Here is a 21,876-nt window from a genome sequence, read left to right on the forward strand (position 1 = left end):
TGTCCATCCCGCAGACATCTCAATTTCTTCCTAGGAGGCCAAAGCCCTGGTGGAATTCGGAATGTGAAGAGGCACGCAAGAAACAAAATCGGGCCTGGGGTATTTTGAGATGGTACCCCACTAGAGATAACCTCATATCCTTTCGGAAAATGAAGGCCCGTGCACGCTACGTCCGAAGAAAAGCGAAACGGGAAAGTTGGCAAGGGTATGCTTCCACTGTAAATAGCAGTACCTCACCTAAGGAAGTCTGGGATCGAATACACAAGATCAATGGTTCCTGCCATGCATTTAAAATCCCCCTGCTTTTTAGGAATGGAAAATGCCCAGACACACTCGAGGAACAAGCTGATATTTTTGGAGAACATTTTGAATATATATCCAGTTCACATCATTATTCATCTACTTTCCTTCGACACAAGCTGAAGGCTGAAAGCAATCCCTTGAAAACCTCAGGAGGTGAACAGGAGGGATATAATGCTACATTCAGCTTGCACGAGCTCCTCGCAGTTCTTCACAACACAAAGTCCTCAGCTCCTGGACCAGATGGTTTGCATTATTCAATGCTACAGCATCTTCATCCTTCAACACTCGATGTAATTTTATATCTTTATAACCGCATATGGCAGGAGGGCTATTTCCCTTCATCTTCGAAGGTAGCTCATGTCCTTCCACTTTTGAAGGCTGGTAAGGATGCTTCTTGCGTTTCCAGTTATAGGCCCATTGCTCTTACCAGCTGTCTCTGTAAGACATTGGAGCGAATGATTAATCGCAGACTAATGTACTATTTGGAGCATGGTAAGGTACTCGACAAATTTCAATGCGGCTATAGTTCATCAAGGTCCACAGTCGACCACTTGGTCCGTCTCGAAACTGTTGTGCGTGAGGCCTTTGCACACGGGCAGCACTGCCTTACCGTGTTCTTCGATCTCGAGAAAGCGTATGACACGGCTTGGCGCTTTGGCATTTTGAGGGACCTGTTTGACCTCGGATTACGTGGTCGCATGCTTCGTGCCATTCAGAGCTATTTAGACAGGCGCACCTTTCGAGTCCAGCTGGGGAACACACTTTCCCGTGAATTTCTGCAGGAAAATGGAGTGCCGCAAGGGGGAGTACTAAGTGTTACTTTGTTTATAGTTAAAATGAACTCCATTGCTTCTGTAATCCCTTCGTCGGTTCAGTATTCACTTTACGTCGATGATTTACAAATTTCAGTTTCCTCCTGTAACCTCTCAGTCTGTGAACGCAGGGTTCAGCTAGGCATCAACAAGCTAACTGAGTGGGCTGACAGTAATGGGTTTAAGTTCTCTCCTGAAAAGGCTGCATCTGTTTGCTTCACCCGCAAACGTGGAATCCTTCTTGAACCATCCCTAACAATCTACAATAGTAATGTTAGTGTTCAACCTCAGCACAAATTTTTGGGTCTTACGTTTGATAGTAAACTGAATTTCAATGCTCATGTAAAAAGCCTGAAACTGAAAGCGCACAAGTCTCTCAATATCCTTAAAGTTCTTTCTCACCGGTCTTGGGGCTCGGATCGATTGTGCCTCCTGCGGATCTATCGTTGTTTGGTACGCTCTCGACTAGACTATGGCTGCTTTGTTTATGGGTCTGCCAGGCAGTCTGTTCTCAAGATGTTGGATCCCATTCATCATTTTGGGCTTCGGTTGGCCACAGGTGCATTTCGTACATCACCTGTGCCCAGTCTATACGCAGAGGCTAACGAGTGCTGCCTCGAGAAACGTAGATTCGCATTGGGCATGATGTACTCTCTTCGCATCCGATCTGTCCTCCAGCACCCTACTCGAGAAGTTGTTCAAGATACACGCTCGGAACGACTCTTTCTCGCAAAACCTAGCGTGATCCCTCCGTTCAGTATGCGACTGAAGACCTTGGCCCAGTCTGTCGGATTAGATGTGGCATCCTAGGTAGTAGAATTTTCTGGCATCATAGCACCTTGGGAGCACCCTGACATACTCTGCAACCTGTCTCTTGCACTGTATAACAAGAAAAACACTCCGAGTGCTGTGCTTCTGCAAGAATTTTATGAACTGGCTCAATTGTATGAAGATCATACAAAGTTCTATACAGATGGAACAAAATCTGAGACCTTTGTTGGCTGCTCTGTTATTGGATCCTCAGTGGAAGTTGTAAGGCGGATAAATACTGCTGCTTCTATTCTCACAGCGGAGCTGTATGGCCTCCTAATGGCTACGGTACACATAGCCCGTCACAGGATACCCCTGGCAGTGGTTTTCACTGACTCTCTTAGTGCCCTGCGAGCCATCTCCACTGCTGCCTACAAGGAACTCTCTTGTTATTGAAGTTCAGAAGAAAATTATTGTGGCAGCCAGAAAGCATTGCACCATTGTCTTTTGTTGGATTCCCAGCCATGTTGGTATCCCAGGCAATGAGGCGGCCGACCGTGCTGCCCGCACATGCGGCAGCAGACAGGTAGATATTAAAAGGATCCCTTACATGGACTATCGCCCTTCTGTAAGGTCTCGCATACGAGCACAATGGCAAGCCGAGTGGAATGAGGAGATCCACAACAAGCTGCATCTTATTAAGCCAAATTTGGGTAAATGGGCGAGCGCCCGGCACCAGGAACGCTTTTATGAAGTAGTACTGTGTCGCTTGCGGATTGGCCACACTCATCTGACTTATAGCTACCTGCTCCATGGGGAGGATGCCCCTTTGTGTGAACAGTGTGACAATCCTCTAAGTGTTCTTCATTTTCTAATTGAGTGCCCTTTCTATGAACGGGAACGCCGATCTCACTTTGCACAGTTATACAGAAAGCACATTCCCTTACACCCAATGTTGTTATTGGGTGATGAACCATTCGTAACTTACAAGCAGGTTTTTAAGTTTTTAGAAGCTATTGGTCTTCTACATCGACTGTGAACTTCAAAGCTTTTCACTCATGTCCATTTGTGTTTGTGACATTATCCGATCCATGTATCATTCCTCTACTTTTAACCCTGACCACTAGAGTCCTTTCTTCTCGCTTACCCTCAATGCAATAGTTTCCTTCTTTGGCGCTCTTTGGCCTTAGCAGCCCTTGCGCCATAAAAACCCAATCCAACCAAGTCTCACTGAAACCGTGCAGTACAGCCAAAGCTACTGTGAAGAGAGCGTATACCAACCTGTTCAAGAGGAGGGAAAGGATGAACGTGGGAGAAGGGCTGGGATTTCCCCTTCCCTCCTCTTGAACAGGTTGGTACCAGGCCCACTGGGAGACGGGGCCGGAGAAACAAAGTAGGCAGTCCCAGTTTTCCTCTGTCCTACCTGTCCCCAGCTGTGTCAGTTAGTTGTGCGTCACTCAACTCTCCAGGGATAATTTCCACCAGTTTTCCAATCCCCTCTTTGTTATTAAAATGCAATTATCATCCATTCTTCCATTCTCGTCTGCAAGTCCCAGCACTCTGGATAAATCCGTCACCCCCTCCGGAAGGGTGGGAGCAAGCCCTTTGCACCTCAACACCAGGTATTCTATTATCTCGTCTTCCTCTTGGCGTACGGCACATGCGTATCAATTTCCTTGTACTGTGTTATATGTCCTGGTCCTGGATACTCTTGTTCTAGCCTCGAATAACAACGAGCTTTCCCGTGAATTATCGTACCCATATTCCCTCCTTATTTCCTGTTTACGTCCCCTACTTCTAGAACTTCTAGAAGTAGACACACTTCTAGAATATTCGTGTTTCTTCTTTCTCGGGACGTAACTTCTACAATTTCGCCCTACGTTCTTGTTCTCGAAAGTGCCTGTTCATTCTCCCCCCGAACGCTCGAACCTTCCGGCCCGAATTTTCGAAATGCTGACGCACACTATATAAGGAGTTGCGCGGAACGTCGTCGAGTCAGTCTCGCTCTCGCTTCGCCGCGAATTCGCCGCCCGCTTTTCTGCTGTCTCGACGCTCGTTCTTTATTTTGTTTGCCAGAAGTTTGCCGATTAAACCTTTCTTTTCAGTTCACTATTTATCGTCTCTTCGCCTTACTCCGTGACCATATCACGTACAAACACAAAAACTAGCAACGCTGGATGCCGGTAGATTTCCGCTGGCTCCAATCGTCCAACACGATCAGAGTTCAGTGGAAGAGCGGATCGTGTTCAGCCATCTTGTCAGAGTTGGTGGTTCTTCGCCGCCTTGCTTGGATTGGGATACTTTGCGTTGGTGGAACAGCAGTCTGTATTGTGCAGCAAGGCTGAAAATGAATTCACCCTGAAAGTTTTTAATCGTTTAATGTGCATAATGTAACCCCAAAACATGGTTTTCTGTTTTTAGTTAAGGCGGCGGTCCCACGGCCTCAACCATAATACCGGTGGCAGCTGTGCTAACACTCCTGTTTGCGGTGCAAATGTCGCGTCTGTGCGCGTGTTACGTATTTCGTTTTTTTTTTTTGCAAATAAATTGCTATTTTATCATCACTTTTTTTGTGCAAAATATTTTACAGATGCTTCAAAACTTAACGCACAAGTTTTGATATTTTCAAAGAGATACCTCTGCGTTCCAAGTTTCTAGACTTGTGATCCATCAAAGACGCGTTCTTAATTTTTTATTGAATAGATGAAGGACTCGTCTAGTTCCGTGTATACCTGCTTTCCTTAATAGCACACTCACATTTTTAAATGTTTATTCAAAATGAACCTTTTTTTTGCGATTTTGAAGTCTCGTAACTTAGTTTCACATCATAACGCAGCAACGAAATTTAAGGGCATGCTCCTGGTAAACATAGGAACTCAGCATATAAAATATTAGAAATGCAACGTCACCCGTTTTCTTGTAAACACAACCTGATTGTGACAAAATTTTAAAGAATTCCCTTCACGCGTTCTTGGTTTTTTAGGACAGCGCTCTGACATCTGATCTAATTTATTTTAGTTGTATGTTAGATGAACTGAGCTGGTTCACCATTGTATCAGTCGTAATGTATCAAGGTTCACATGCAGCGCGTGACTTGCACGATAAACACCAGGGGCCGACTAAGCACCGGGTGGACGGCATCCCACTTCTGACACCATGTATCAGTCGTGATGTGTCAAGCCAACAGCGACGTTTATTCAGGAAGCGATAAGTTATATAGTACGGCGCGGCTGCGCGGCAGCGCAGCACTTGTCAACAGTTTATCTCTTAGCGAGATATGACATCGCGGTTCACATGCAGCGCGTGACTTGCACGATAAACACCAGGGGCCGACTAAGCACCGGGTGGACGGCATCCCACTTCTGACACCATGTATCAGTCGTGATGTGTCAAGCCAACAACAACGTTTATTCAGGAAGCGATTAGTTATATAGTACGACGCGGCTGCGCGGCAGCGCAGCACGTGTCAACAGTTTATCTCTTAACGAGATATGACATCGCGGTTCACATGCAGCGCGTGACTTGCACGATAAACACCAGGGGCCGACTAAGCACCGGGTGGACGGCATCCCACTTCTGACACCATGCATCAGTCGTGATATGTCAAACCAACAACGTTTATTCAGGAAGCGATTAGTTATATGGTACGACGCGGCTGCGCGGTAGCGCAGCACGTGTCAAGTTTATCTCTTAACGAGATATGACATCGCGGTTTACGTGCAGCGCGTGACTTGCACGATAAACACCAGGGACCGACTAAGCACCGGGTGGACGGCATCCCACTTCTGACACCATGTATCAGTCGTGATATGTCAAGCCAACAACAACGTTTATTCAGGAAGCGAGTAGTTATACAGTACGACGCGGCTGCGCGGTAGCGCAGCACGTGTCAACAGTTTATCTCTTAACGAGATATGACATCGCGGTTTACATGCAGCGCGTGACTTGCACGATAAACAGCAGGGGCCGACTAAGCACCGGGTGGACGGCATCCCACTTCTGACACCATGTATCAGTCGTGATATGTCAAGCCAACAACAACGTTTATTCAGGAAGCGATTAGTTATATGGTACGACGCGGCTGCGCGGTAGCGCAGCACGTGTCAACAGTTTATCTCTTAACGATCGAGATATGACATCGCGGTTTACATGCAGCGCGTGACTCGCACGATAAACACCAGGGGCCGACTAAGCACCGGGTGGACGGCATCCCACTTCTGACACCATGTATCAGTCGTGATATGTCAAGCCAACAACAACGTTTATTCAGGAAGCGATTAGTTATATGGTACGACGCGGCTGCGCGGTAGCGCAGCACGTGTCAACAGTTTATCTCTTAACGATCGAGATATGACATCGCGGTTTACATGCAGCGCGTGACTCGCACGATAAACACCAGGGGCCGACTAAGCACCGGGTGGACCTCATCCCACTTCTGACACCATGTATCAGTCGTGATATGTCAAGCCAACAACAACGTTTATTCAGGAAGCGATTAGTTATATGGTACGACGCGGCTGCGCGGTAGCGCAGCACGTGTCAACAGTTTATCTCTTAACGATCGAGATATGACATCGCGGTTTACATGCAGCGCGTGACTCGCACGATAAACACCAGGGGCCGACTAAGCACCGGGTGGACGGCATCCCACTTCTGACACCATGTATCAGTCGTGATATGTCAAGCCAACAACAACGTTTATTCAGGAAGCGATTAGTTATATGGTACGACGCGGCTGCGCGGTAGCGCAGCACGTCTCAACAGTTTATCTCTTAACGAGATATGACATCGCGGTTTACATGCAGCGCGTGACCTGCACGATAAACACCAGGGGCCGACTAAGCACCGGGTGGACGGCATCCCACTTCTGACACCATGTATCAGTCGTGATATGTCAAGCCAACAACAACGTTTATTCAGGAAGCGATTAGTTATATGGTACGACGCGGCTGCGCGGTAGCGCAGCACGTGTCAACAGTTTATCTCTTAACGATCGAGATATGACATCGCGGTTTACATGCAGCGCGTGACTCGCACGATAAACACCAGGGGCCGACTAAGCACCGGGTGGACGGCATCCCACTTCTGACACCGTGTATCAGTCGTGATATGTCAAGCCAACAACAACGTTTATTCAGGAAGCGATTAGTTATATGGTACGACGCGGCTGCGCGGTAGCGCAGCACGTGTCAACAGTTTATCTCTTAACGATCGAGATATGACATCGCGGTTTACATGCAGCGCGTGACTCGCACGATAAACACCAGGGGCCGACTAAGCACCGGGTGGACGGCATCCCACTTCTGACACCATGTATCAGTCGTGATATGTCAAGCCAACAACAACGTTTATTCAGGAAGCGATTACTTATATGGTACGACGCGGCTGCGCGGTAGCGCAGCACGTGTCAACAGTTTATCTCTTAACGATCGAGATATGACATCGCGGTTTACATGCAGCGCGTGACTCGCACGATAAACACCAGGGGCCGACTAAGCACCGGGTGGACGGCATCCCACTTCTGACACCATGTATCAGTCGTGATATGTCAAGCCAACAACAACGTTTATTCAGGAAGCGATTAGTTATATAGTACGACGCGGCTGCGCGGTAGCGCAGCACGTGTCAACAGTTTATCTCTTAACGAGATATGACATCGCGGTTTACATGCAGCGCGTGACTTGCACGATAAACAGCACGGGCCGACTAAGCACCGGGTGGACGGCATCCCACTTCTGACACCATGTATCAGTCGTGATATGTCAAGCCAACAACAACGTTTATTCAGGAAGCGATTAGTTATATGGTACGACGCGGCTGCGCGGTAGCGCAGCACGTGTCAACAGTTTATCTCTTAACGATCGAGATATGACATCGCGGTTTACATGCAGCGCGTGACTCGCACGATAAACACCAGGGGCCGACTAAGCACCGGGTGGACGGCATCCCACTTCTGACACCATGTATCAGTCGTGATATGTCAAGCCAACAACAACGTTTATTCAGGAAGCGATTAGTTATATGGTACGACGCGGCTGCGCGGTAGCGCAGCACGTGTCAACAGTTTATCTCTTAACGATCGAGATATGACATCGCGGTTTACATGCAGCGCGTGACTCGCACGATAAACACCAGGGGCCGACTAAGCACCGGGTGGACCTCATCCCACTTCTGACACCATGTATCAGCCGTGATATGTCAAGCCAACAACAACGTTTATTCAGGAAGCGATTAGTTATATGGTACGACGCGGCTGCGCGGTAGCGCAGCACGTGTCAACAGTTTATCTCTTAACGATCGAGATATGACATCGCGGTTTACATGCAGCGCGTGACTCGCACGATAAACACCAGGGGCCGACTAAGCACCGGGTGGACGGCATCCCACTTCTGACACCATGTATCAGTCGTGATATGTCAAGCCAACAACAACGTTTATTCAGGAAGCGATTAGTTATATGGTACGACGCGGCTGCGCGGTAGCGCAGCACGTGTCAAGTTTATCTCTTAACGAGATATGACATCGCGGTTTACATGCAGCGCGTGACCTGCACGATAAACACCAGGGGCCGACTAAGCACCGGGTGGACGGCATCCCACTTCTGACACCATGTATCAGTCGTGATATGTCAAGCCAACAACAACGTTTATTCAGGAAGCGATTAGTTATATGGTACGACGCGGCTGCGCGGTAGCGCAGCACGTGTCAACAGTTTATCTCTTAACGATCGAGATATGACATCGCGGTTTACATGCAGCGCGTGACTCGCACGATAAACACCAGGGGCCGACTAAGCACCGGGTGGACGGCATCCCACTTCTGACACCATGTATCAGTCGTGATATGTCAAGCCAACAACAACGTTTATTCAGGAAGCGATTAGTTATATGGTACGACGCGGCTGCGCGGTAGCGCAGCACGTGTCAACAGTTTATCTCTTAACGATCGAGATATGACATCGCGGTTTACATGCAGCGCGTGACTCGCACGATAAACACCAGGGGCCGACTAAGCACCGGGTGGACGGCATCCCACTTCTGACACCATGTATCAGTCGTGATATGTCAAGCCAACAACAACGTTTATTCAGGAAGCGATTAGTTATATGGTACGACGCGGCTGCGCGGTAGCGCAGCACGTGTCAACAGTTTATCTCTTAACGATCGAGATATGACATCGCGGTTTACATGCAGCGCGTGACTCGCACGATAAACACCAGGGGCCGACTAAGCACCGGGTGGACGGCATCCCACTTCTGACACCATGTATCAGTCGTGCTATGTCAAGCCAACAACAACGTTTATTCAGGAAGCGATTAGTTATATGGTACGACGCGGCTGCGCGGTAGCGCAGCACGTGTCAACAGTTTATCTCTTAACGATCGAGATATGACATCGCGGTTTACATGCAGCGCGTGACTCGCACGATAAACACCAGGGGCCGACTAAGCACCGGGTGGACCTCATCCCACTTCTGACACCATGTATCAGTCGTGATATGTCAAGCCAAAAACAACGTTTATTCAGGAAGCGATTAGTTATATGGTACGACGCGGCTGCGCGGTAGCGCAGCACGTGTCAAGTTTATCTCTTAACGAGATATGACATCGCGGTTTACATGCAGCGCGTGACTTGCACGATAAACAGCAGGGGCCGACTAAGCACCGGGTGGACGGCATCCCACTTCTGACACCATGTATCAGTCGTGATATGTCAAGCCAACAACAACGTTTATTCAGGAAGCGATTAGTTATATGGTACGACGCGGCTGCGCGGTAGCGCAGCACGTGTCAAGTTTATCTCTTCACGAGATATGACATCGCGGTTTACATGCAGCGCGTGACCTGCACGATAAACACCAGGGGCCGACTAAGCACCGGGTGGACGGCATCCCACTTCTGACACCATGTATCAGTCGTGATATGTCAAGCCAACAACAACGTTTATTCAGGAAGCGATTAGTTATATGGTACGACGCGGCTGCGCGGTAGCGCAGCACGTGTCAACAGTTTATCTCTTAACGATCGAGATATGACATCGCGGTTTACATGCAGCGCGTGACTCGCACGATAAACACCAGGGGCCGACTAAGCACCGGGTGGACGGCATCCCACTTCTGACACCATGTATCAGTCGTGATATGTCAAGCCAACAACAACGTTTATTCAGGAAGCGATTAGTTATATGGTACGACGCGGCTGCGCGGTAGCGCAGCACGTGTCAACAGTTTATCTCTTAACGATCGAGATATGACATCGCGGTTTACATACAGCGCGTGACTCGCACGATAAACACCAGGGGCCGACTAAGCACCGGGTGGACCTCATCCCACTTCTGACACCATGTATCAGTCGTGATATGTCAAGCCAACAACAACGTTTATTCAGGAAGCGATTAGTTATATGGTACGACGCGGCTGCGCGGTAGCGCAGCACGTGTCAACAGTTTATCTCTTAACGATCGAGATATGACATCGCGGTTTACATGCAGCGCGTGACTCGCACGATAAACACCAGGGGCCGACTAAGCACCGGGTGGACGGCATCCCACTTCTGACACCATGTATCAGTCGTGATATGTCAAGCCAACAACAACGTTTATTCAGGAAGCGATTAGTTATATGGTACGACGCGGCTGCGCGGTAGCGCAGCACGTGTCAACAGTTTATCTCTTAACGATCGAGATATGACATCGCGGTTTACATGCAGCGCGTGACTCGCACGATAAACACCAGGGGCCGACTAAGCACCGGGTGGACGGCATCCCACTTCTGACACCATGTATCAGTCGTGCTATGTCAAGCCAACAACAACGTTTATTCAGGAAGCGATTAGTTATATGGTACGACGCGGCTGCGCGGTAGCGCAGCACGTGTCAAGTTTATCTCTTAACGAGATATGACATCGCGGTTTACATGCAGCGCGTGACTTGCACGATAAACAGCAGGGGCCGACTAAGCACCGGGTGGACGGCATCCCACTTCTGACACCATGTATCAGTCGTGATATGTCAAGCCAACAACAACGTTTATTCAGGAAGCGATTAGTTATATGGTACGACGCGGCTGCGCGGTAGCGCAGCACGTGTCAACAGTTTATCTCTTAACGATCGAGATATGACATCGCGGTTTACATGCAGCGCGTGACTCGCACGATAAACACCAGGGGCCGACTAAGCACCGGGTGGACCTCATCCCACTTCTGACACCATGTATCAGTCGTGATATGTCAAGCCAAAAACAACGTTTATTCAGGAAGCGATTAGTTATATGGTACGACGCGGCTGCGCGGTAGCGCAGCACGTGTCAAGTTTATCTCTTAACGAGATATGACATCGCGGTTTACATGCAGCGCGTGACTTGCACGATAAACAGCAGGGGCCGACTAAGCACCGGGTGGACGGCATCCCACTTCTGACACCATGTATCAGTCGTGATATGTCAAGCCAACAACAACATTTATTCAGGAAGCGATTAGTTATATGGTACGACGCGGCTGCGCGGTAGCGCAGCACGTGTCAACAGTTTATCTCTTAACGATCGAGATATGACATCGCGGTTTACATGCAGCGCGTGACTCGCACGATAAACACCAGGGGCCGACTAAGCACCGGGTGGACCTCATCCCACTTCTGACACCATGTATCAGTCGTGATATGTCAAGCCAACAACAACGTTTATTCAGGAAGCGATTAGTTATATGGTACGACGCGGCTGCGCGGTAGCGCAGCACGTGTCAACAGTTTATCTCTTAACGATCGAGATATGACATCGCGGTTTACATGCAGCGCGTGACTCGCACGATAAACACCAGGGGCCGACTAAGCACCGGGTGGACGGCATCCCACTTCTGACACCATGTATCAGTCGTGATATGTCAAGCCAACAACAACGTTTATTCAGGAAGCGATTAGTTATATGGTACGACGCGGCTGCGCGGTAGCGCAGCACGTGTCAACAGTTTATCTCTTAACGATCGAGATATGACATCGCGGTTTACATGCAGCGCGTGACTCGCACGATAAACACCAGGGGCCGACTAAGCACCGGGTGGACCTCATCCCACTTCTGACACCATGTATCAGTCGTGATATGTCAAGCCAACAACAACGTTTATTCAGGAAGCGATTAGTTATATGGTACGACGCGGCTGCGCGGTAGCGCAGCACGTGTCAACAGTTTATCTCTTAACGATCGAGATATGACATCGCGGTTTACATGCAGCGCGTGACTCGCACGATAAACACCAGGGGCCGACTAAGCACCGGGTGGACCTCATCCCACTTCTGACACCATGTATCAGTCGTGATATGTCAAGCCAACAACAACGTTTATTCAGGAAGCGATTAGTTATATGGTACGACGCGGCTGCGCGGTAGCGCAGCACGTGTCAACAGTTTATCTCTTAACGATCGAGATATGACATCGCGGTTTACATGCAGCGCGTGACTCGCACGATAAACACCAGGGGCCGACTAAGCACCGGGTGGACGGCATCCCACTTCTGACACCATGTATCAGTCGTGATATGTCAAGCCAACAACAACGTTTATTCAGGAAGCGATTAGTTATATGGTACGACGCGGCTGCGCGGTAGCGCAGCGCGTGTCAACAGTTTATCTCTTAACGATCGAGATATGACATCGCGGTTTACATGCAGCGCGTGACTCGCACGATAAACACCAGGGGCCGACTAAGCACCGGGTGGACGGCATCCCACTTCTGACACCACGTATCAGTCGTGATATGTCAAGCCAACAACAACGTTTATTCAGGAAGCGATTAGTTATATGGTACGACGCGGCTGCGCGGTAGCGCAGCACGTGTCAACAGTTTATCTCTTAACGATCGAGATATGACATTGCGGTTTACATGCAGCACGTGACTCGCACGATAAACACCAGGGGCCGACTAAGCACCGGGTGGACGGCATCCCACTTCTGACACCATGTATCAGTCGTGATATGTCAAGCCAACAACAACGTTTATTCAGGAAGCGATTAGTTATATGATACGACGCGGCTGCGCGGTAGCGCAGCACGTGTCAACAGTTTATCTCTTAACGATCGAGATATGACATCGCGGTTTACATGCAGCGCGTGACTCGCACGATAAACACCAGGGGCCGACTAAGCACCGGGTGGACGGCATCCCACTTCTGACACCATGTATCAGTCGTGATATGTCAAGCCAACAACAACGTTTATTCAGGAAGCGATTAGTTATATGGTACGACTCGGCTGCGCAGTAGCGCAGCACGTGTCAAGTTTATCTCTTAACGAGATATGACATCGCGGTTTACATGCAGCGCGTGACTTGCACGATAAACAGCAGGGGCCGACTAAGCACCGGGTGGACGGCATCCCACTTCTGACACCATGTATCAGTCGTGATATGTCAAGCCAACAACAACGTTTATTCAGGAAGCGATTAGTTATATGGTACGACGCGGCTGCGCGGTAGCGCAGCACGTGTCAACAGTTTATCTCTTAACGATCGAGATATGACATCGCGGTTTACATGCAGCGCGTGACTCGCACGATAAACACCAGAGGCCGACTAAGCACCGGGTGGACGGCATCCCACTTCTGACACCATGTATCAGTCGTGATATGTCAAGCCAACAACAACGTTTATTCAGGAAGCGATTAGTTATATGGTACGACGCGGCTGCGCGGTAGCGCAGCACGTGTCAACAGTTTATCTCTTAACGATCGAGATATGACATCGCGGTTTACATGCAGCGCGTGACTCGCACGATAAACAACAGGGGCCGACTAAGCACCGGGTGGACCTCATCCCACTTCTGACACCATGTATCAGTCGTGATATGTCAAGCCAACAACAACGTTTATTCAGGAAGCGATTAGTTATATGGTACGACGCGGCTGCGCGGCAGCGCAGCACGTGTCAACAGTTTATCTCTTAACGATCGAGATATGACATCGCGGTTTACATGCAGCGCGTGACTCGCACGATAAACACCAGGGGCCGACTAAGCACCGGGTGGACGGCATCCCACTTCTGACACCATGTATCAGTCGTGATATGTCAAGCCAACAACAACGTTTATTCAGGAAGCGAATAGTTATATGGTACGACGCGGCTGCGCGGTAGCGCAGCACGTGTCAACAGTTTATCTCTTAACGATCGAGATATGACATCGCGGTTTACATGCAGCGCGTGACTCGCACGATAAACACCAGGGGCCGACTAAGCACCGGGTGGACGGCATCCCACTTCTGACACCATGTATCAGTCGTGATATGTCAAGCCAACAACAACGTTTATTCAGGAAGCGATTAGTTATATGGTACGACGCGGCTGCGCGGTAGCGCAGCACGTGTCAACAGTTTATCTCTTAACGATCGAGATATGACATCGCGGTTTACATGCAGCGCGTGACTCGCACGATAAACACCAGGGGCCGACTAAGCACCGGGTGGACGGCATCCCACTTCTGACACCATGTATCGGTCGTGATATGTCAAGCCAACAACAACGTTTATTCAGGAAGCGATTAGTTATATGGTACGACGCGGCTGCGCGGTAGCGCAGCACGTGTCAACAGTTTATCTCTTAACGATCGAGATATGACATCGCGGTTTACATGCAGCGCGTGACTCGCACGATAAACACCAGGGGCCGACTAAGCACCGGGTGGACGGCATCCCACTTCTGACACCATGTATCAGTCGTGATATGTCAAGCCAACAACAACGTTTATTCAGGAAGCGATTAGTTATATGGTACGACGCGGCTGCGCGGTAGCGCAGCACGTGTCAACAGTTTATCTCTTAACGACCGAGATATGACATCGCGGTTTACATGCAGCGCGTGACTCGCACGATAAACACCAGGGGCCGACTAAGCACCGGGTGGACCTCATCCCACTTCTGACACCATGTATCAGTCGTGATATGTCAAGCCAAAAACAACGTTTATTCAGGAAGCGATTAGTTATATGGTACGACGCGGCTGCGCGGTAGCGCAGCACGTGTCAAGTTTATCTCTTAACGAGATATGACATCGCGGTTTACATGCAGCGCGTGACTTGCACGATAAACAGCAGGGGCCGACTAAGCACCGGGTGGACGGCATCCCACTTCTGACACCATGTATCAGTCGTGATATGTCAAGCCAACAACAACGTTTATTCAGGAAGCGATTAGTTATATGGTACGACGCGGCTGCGCGGTAGCGCAGCACGTGTCAACAGTTTATCTCTTAACGATCGAGATATGACATCGCGGTTTACATGCAGCGCGTGACTCGCACGATAAACACCAGGGGCCGACTAAGCACCGGGTGGACGGCATCCCACTTCTGACACCATGTATCAGTCGTGATATGTCAAGCCAACAACAACGCTTATTCAGGAAGCGATTAGTTATATGGTACGACGCGGCTGCGCGGTAGCGCAGCACGTGTCAACAGTTTATCTCTTAACGATCGAGATATGACATCGCGGTTTACATGCAGCGCGTGACTCGCACGATAAACACCAGGGGCCGACTAAGCACCGGGTGGACCTCATCCCACTTCTGACACCATGTATCAGTCGTGATATGTCAAGCCAACAACAACGTTTATTCAGGAAGCGATTAGTTATATGGTACGACGCGGCTGCGCGGTAGCGCAGCACGTGTCAACAGTTTATCTCTTAACGATCGAGATATGACATCGCGGTTTACATGCAGCGCGTGACTCGCACGATAAACACCAGGGGCCGACTAAGCACCGGGTGGACGGCATCCCACTTCTGACACCATGTATCAGTCGTGATATGTCAAGCCAACAACAACGTTTATTCAGGAAGCGATTAGTTATATGGTACGACGCGGCTGCGCGGTAGCGCAGCACGTGTCAAGAGTTTATCTCTTAACGATCGAGATATGACATCGCGGTTTACATGCAGCGCGTGACTCGCACGATAAACACCAGGGGCCGACTAAGCACCGGGTGGACCTCATCCCACTTCTGACACTATGTATCAGTCGTGATATGTCAAGCCAACAACAACGTTTATTCAGGAAGCGATTAGTTATATGGTACGACGCGGCTGCGCGGTAGCGCAGCACGTGTCAACAGTTTATCTCTTAACGATCGAGATATGACATCGCGGTTTACATGCAGCGCGTGACTCGCACGATAAACACCAGGGGCCGACTAAGCACCGGGTGGACGGCATCCCACTTCTGACACCATGTATCAGTCGTGATATGTCAAGCCAACAACAACGTTTATTCAGGAAGCGATTAGTTATATGGTACGACGCGGCTGCGCGGTAGCGCAGCACGTGTCAACAGTTTATCTCTTAACGATCGAGATATGACATCGCGGTTTACATGCAGCGCGTGACTCGCACGATAAACACCAGGGGCCGACTAAGCACCGGGTGGACGGCATCCCACTTCTGACACCATGTATCAGTCGTGATATGTCAAGCCAACAACAACGTTTATTCAGGAAGCGATTAGTTATATGGTACGACGCGGCTGCGCGGTAGCGCAGCACGTGTCAACAGTTTATCTCTTAACGATCGAGATATGACATCGCGGTTTACATGCAGCGCGTGACTCGCACGATAAACACCAGGGGCCGACTAAGCACCGGGTGGACGGCATCCCACTTCTGACACCATGTATCAGTCGTGATATGTCAAGCCAACAACAACGTTTATTCAGGAAGCGATTAGTTATATGGTACGACGCGGCTGCGCGGTAGCGCAGCACGTGTCAACAGTTTATCTCTTAACGAGATATGACATCGCGGTTTACATGCAGCGCGTGACTTGCACGATAAACAGCAGGGGCCGACTAAGCACCGGGTGGACGGCATCCAACTTCTGACACCATGTATCAGTCGTGATGTGTCAAGCCAACAACAACGTTTATTTAGGAAGCGATTAGTTATATGGTACGACGCGGCTGCGCGGCAGCGCAGCACGTGTCAACAGTTTATCTCTTAACCAGATATGGCATCGCGGTTTACATGCAGCGCGTGTGTGACTTGCACGATGCATTTTCCTTTGTTTCATAAATAACATTAGGAGTTCCAATGGTAGATGGGATGCACTTGGTTGAAATTGCTGTCGTATTGCAGGCGCTCTGGTTGACGGGTGTGCCTTCTGGATCGTCTTCGGACCGGCGTCAGGGGGTGGTCGTGCTAACCCGGCGTAGGCGGTCTTGTGGTGGGCAAGGAGGCCGGTGTCTCTCTCAGTTCCTCGGTTGAATCCCCGCTGTCCGAGTCGTCGCTTTCAGCAGTTTCTTGTTGAAGCGGCTCACGTGTTGCAAGAAGATGCCGGTTGCGTCGCAGCAGCTTGTTGTCTTTGGTAACCACCCGATATGATCTTGGCGCGGCTGATCCCAAGACCCGAGCTCTACGAGTCCATGCTTTGTCTTTGTCTCTCACCCTCACGACTTCGCCTTTCTTGAGGTCGGGTAGGCTCTTGCCTCGGGTGTCGAGCTGCCGGTGTTTAAAAACACGCCTGCTGGGTTGATGGCTGAAGTCTGTGGGCGGTTCTTTAACGCCCTTTCCTCGGGTGGACAGACACACGCTCTGGGTTAACTGTTTATTAACCCAACGTAACGCTTACGAGGCAAGCCTCACGTCAATGTCCGGGCAGTCCGAGGGCAGCGCGCAAACGTCGTCACGGGTCGGCTTCCCGACGGACTGTAGGCGTGCAAACGTCGTCCATGGGAAGCCGTGGTTCCGGGCAAGTGGCCTAGTTGGTTTCGACGCGGCACAACAGCATCCAGGGGCTCCGGGAAGGTCCCCGGCTTACGGCGGCAATCCAAGCCCCGCTGTCTAGAAGCCAGGGAGTCGTCTTCCATGGGGGGGCCGCAACTCCGGGCAGGTCGCCGGATAGCGGCGGCAATCAAAGTCCCGCGCTCAAGAAGCCAGGCAGCCGTTCTGGTTTGTTCCGCGCAGCCGAGAGCCCCAAGAGTCGTCTCTCCGTCCCTTTTCTAGCCTCGTCATCTTCAGGCAGCGCCGCTGTGGGCACGAGATTGTCCACTTCGGCGACGCCCTTTCGATGCTATCGCCACATGGCGTCAGCAGCGCACGACGAGGTGGGAAGGAACACGATGGGTTCCCACAAGTCCGGGATTCGATTGCGTGGCCTCCTGCCTTGTAACAGCTCTCCTGGCGACCGACCATCCTCCAGGGGGGCAGATCAATAGCCCAGTAGCCCCAGCCAGAAGTCTTCATGGGCCTCCTCAGTTTTCTTCAAGATCCGCTTGACAATTTGCACCCCTTTCTCGGCGAGTCCGTTCGACCTGGGAAACTCCGGGCTCGACCTCACATGCTTGAAGTCGTATCTGGATGCAAAAACAGCGAACTCATGAGACGAAAACTGGGGCCCGTTATCGCTGCAAACCTCTAGTGGAATTCCGTATATTGTAAATATAGAGCTCAACTTTGCAATAACAGAACATGCCGTGGTGTTTGTCAGCTTTTCTACTTCCGGAAAGTTCGAATGCACGTCAAATACACGAAGATACGAACTTCCGCCATGCTGGAAAAGATCAACACCCACTCTGTACCACGCATGATTCGGTGCTGGCCTTAATATGAGGGGTTCACTTTGCTGCTTGTACGTATACTTTCGGCATACTGAGCACCCTTGTAGCAGAGTTTCGATGTCCGAGTTGAGTCACACCCACTCTGTACCACGCATGATTCGGTGCTGGCCTTAATATGAGGGGTTCACTTTGCTGCTTGTACGTATACTTTCGGCATACTGAGCACCATTGTAGCAGAGTTTCGATGTCCGAGTTGAGTATTGGCCAAAACACCAAACGTCGGGCTCTTGATTTGCACTTGTTAATTCCCAAATTACCTTCATGAGTACGTTGGAGCATCTCCGGTCTCATGGACTTCGGGACCACAACTTTGCTACCCTTCAATACTATCCCTTGAACCAGTGACAACTCGGACACAAAAGGTTTCAGCCTGCCGTCAATAGGGAGTTTTAGAATAGCGCACGCTAAAGCTTTGCGCACGCAAAGAATAGCGTCGTCGACACTGCGCATGCTCCAAACGCAAACCAGGTTTTGCGCTTTGCGTGCGCAATTTTAGCGTGCGCTATTTCTCGGAAATAGCTTGCGTACGCAAAGAGTCTTTGCGCTTCTCCAAGGAGGATTCGTGATGACAAGTTGGCTAAAGCCAAGACGAGCAGAGTTGAAAAAATGGCGGCTTGCAGGATTATGTTGGCGGCTGCTTTGGCGGCGTCGTGAGTGCAGGGTCGGCGGCATCCTCGCGACTGCGGTTTTCAATACAGGACGACAATGTACTCGGTTTGGCAACGATCACCGGCAACTTGATGCTTGCGACGCGCGAACATTTCTCGGCGAAGGTCAGTACACGAGACCTCTCTTGCCGAGGCGACGCAAGCGGACACGATCGGTCAACCGCTCGCGTCGCATTCTCATGTTTAAACAAATCTAAAATGCTACTCTGTATCAGGAAACTTTTTTTTTCTGAAGTTACAGCATTTCGTGTGTGAAATAAAAATTGTGACTGAATCTTGGTGGCGTTGCAAGCGCGAGCTGATAGGGCTTTTGCGTCACGACGGAGAAATGCTATTCTAAAACTCGCGTCGCGTGCGCTAATACAAGCGCTAAATTTAGCGCTAGCGTGCGCTAAAATTGCGTACGTTATTCTAAAACTTCCTAATGTCACCCTTGCCGTTCATGTAACAAATGACTGATTGCAGGTCTGCGTCCTTCGCGGTCGCCCCAGCAAGGCGATCCAGGGTTTTCTTGCTTACCAAGTCTGAGACGACGCTCACTGCGTGGACTTCCACGTCTTCCGTAGAGCCGGCGGTGTCCTTTGTGGTAACTGGTGACGACCTTGATAGCATGTCGGCCAGCAGTAGCAGTTTTCCTGGTACGAGTTGAAGGGCATAATCGTACATCAGTAAACGCAGAAAGAAACGCTGAAGTCTCGGGGGCATATCACCGATTCCTTTTGAGGCAATTGCTTACAGTGGACGGTGGTCGGTTTCAATCGCGATCTTACGCCCGTACACGAAGTGATGGAACTTCTCGGCAGCCGAACGTGATGCCCATCGTTTCCTTTTCTATTTGCGAGTGCCTCTGATCTGCGTCAGTCATAACGCGTGATGCGTAGGCGACTGGCCGCCAGCTGTCACCATGACGCTGCAGAAGTGCAGACCCTAATCCATTCCTTGATGCATCTGACGAGATCTTCGTATCTCTGGCTGGATCAAAGATAGCCAACACGGGCGTGCTGGTAAGCATTAGGCAGATATCTTTCCATTCTTTGGCGTGGTTGTCTGTCCATTCAAAAAAATGAGCCGTTTACAACTCCCTGTAACGCCGAATTAGAGCGCAGCTTTTGAGGAGGAGGAGGGAAGGGTACTGGGGGGGTCAGTTGACCTAGGAAGGAGGGGGGGGGTCACGTGACTCCCCAAGGTCACGTGACCTTGGGGAGTCACGTGACCTGGGATATCACGTGATCTCGGGGGGGGGTCACGTGACCTGGGGGTCACGTGACGATGACGTCACCAATGATGATGACGATGCGGATGCCGGGGACGTCATCGGCATCCGCATCGTCAGCGTCATCATCACTGATGACATCATCAGTGACGTCACTGATGACGTCATCGGCATCCGCATCGGCATCGTCATCATCACTGATGACGTCATCGTCACGTGACCTCCCCCCCCCCCTCCAGGCCCTCCCGAAGGAACCCGAGGTCCTCCCGAGGTCCTCCCGAAGGAACCCGAGGTCCTCCCGAGGTCCTCCCGGAGGAACCAGAGGTCCTTCCGAGGTCCTTCCGAAGAAACCTGAGGTCCTCCCGAGGTCCTCCCGAGGTCCTCCCGAAGGACCTCGGGTTCCTTCGGGAGGACCTCGGGTTCCTTCGGGAAAATTTACCCATAATGCACCGCGCGGTTACGCCGACGGCGACGGCGACGCCGACGCCGACGCCGCTCAAGCCGGAAACGGGCGCCTAAGAGCTGCGCTCTAAAACTGTTTCTTTTTTTCTTTTTTTTATAAGACTGCGCAGAAGTTCTGTTTTTCCTGCCAAATTCGGTAGGTACTTCCCAAAGTAATTTGCGACTCCGAGCATTCTATGCACCGCTGTCTTTTCTGTAGGGCACGGCATCTCCCCCAGTGACGTGATCAATGCCGAGCTCGGCCTTATTCCTTCTTGGCTTATGACGTCACCGAGAAATTCGATCTCCGTTAGCCCAAACTTGCATTTCGCGGCGTTGAATGTAAAACCCGCCCGACTGGATAACTGCAGTGCGTTCTTGAGGCGTGAATCGTGCTCTTCTTTAAAGGATCCCCAGATCAAAATGTCGTCAATGTATACGCGCACCCCTGGGGACGGATCAAATATCTCGCTTAGAGTTTTTTGGAACACCTCGGGTGCCGACGCAATCCCGAATGGAAGTCTCAAAAACTGGTAGCGACCAAAAGGTCGCTACCAGCTTCTCACTGAACGTGCAAATAGCCAAGCTATCCTCATCCAAGGGAATTTGGTGAAACCCAGAGTTCGCGTCGAGGCGTGAAAAATATTTAGCTCCTGCTAGTTCGGCCTCAATGTCTTCCCGCTTAAGCATCTGATAGTGCTCGCGCTTTAGACACTCGTTAATGCGCCTAGGGTCCATACACACGCGTAGTTTTCCGTCTTTTTTTTCGTACGATGACCAATGGACTTACCCAGTCCGTTGGCCCATTGACTTTGCGGATGATGTCAGCTCGTTCCATACGCTCCAGCTCCTCTCGAAGAGGCTCTCGCAGCGCCAGAGGTACTCGTCGTGCCGGTTGAACTACCGGTGTTGCGTCATCTCGCAGGACCATCCGATACTGACGTGCCAGGCAGCCGGTACCCTGACACAGCGGGTGGAATTCTGTCACTATTTTCTCGGTATTGCTGGTGTTCACAACACTCACTGAGCGCGACACAAGTCCCAGCGCCTCACTTGCTAGCAGTACGAGTAGTGCCTGGCTGCCTTTTTTGACAAGGAAGAAGTCG

General features: G+C 50.5%; 1 pseudogene; it reads right to left on the bottom strand.

Moving 5' to 3' along the window:
* Window positions 1–16,910: 16,910 nt before the first annotated feature.
* LOC115311457 lies at window positions 16,911–18,180 on the bottom strand (annotated as a pseudogene).
* Window positions 18,181–21,876: the final 3,696 nt, after the last annotated feature.

The sequence above is a fragment of the Ixodes scapularis genome, unplaced genomic scaffold (assembly GCF_016920785.2).
Source record: "Ixodes scapularis isolate PalLabHiFi unplaced genomic scaffold, ASM1692078v2 PGA_scaffold5__190_contigs__length_132052651, whole genome shotgun sequence".
Lineage (NCBI taxonomy): Eukaryota > Metazoa > Arthropoda > Arachnida > Ixodida > Ixodidae > Ixodes > Ixodes scapularis.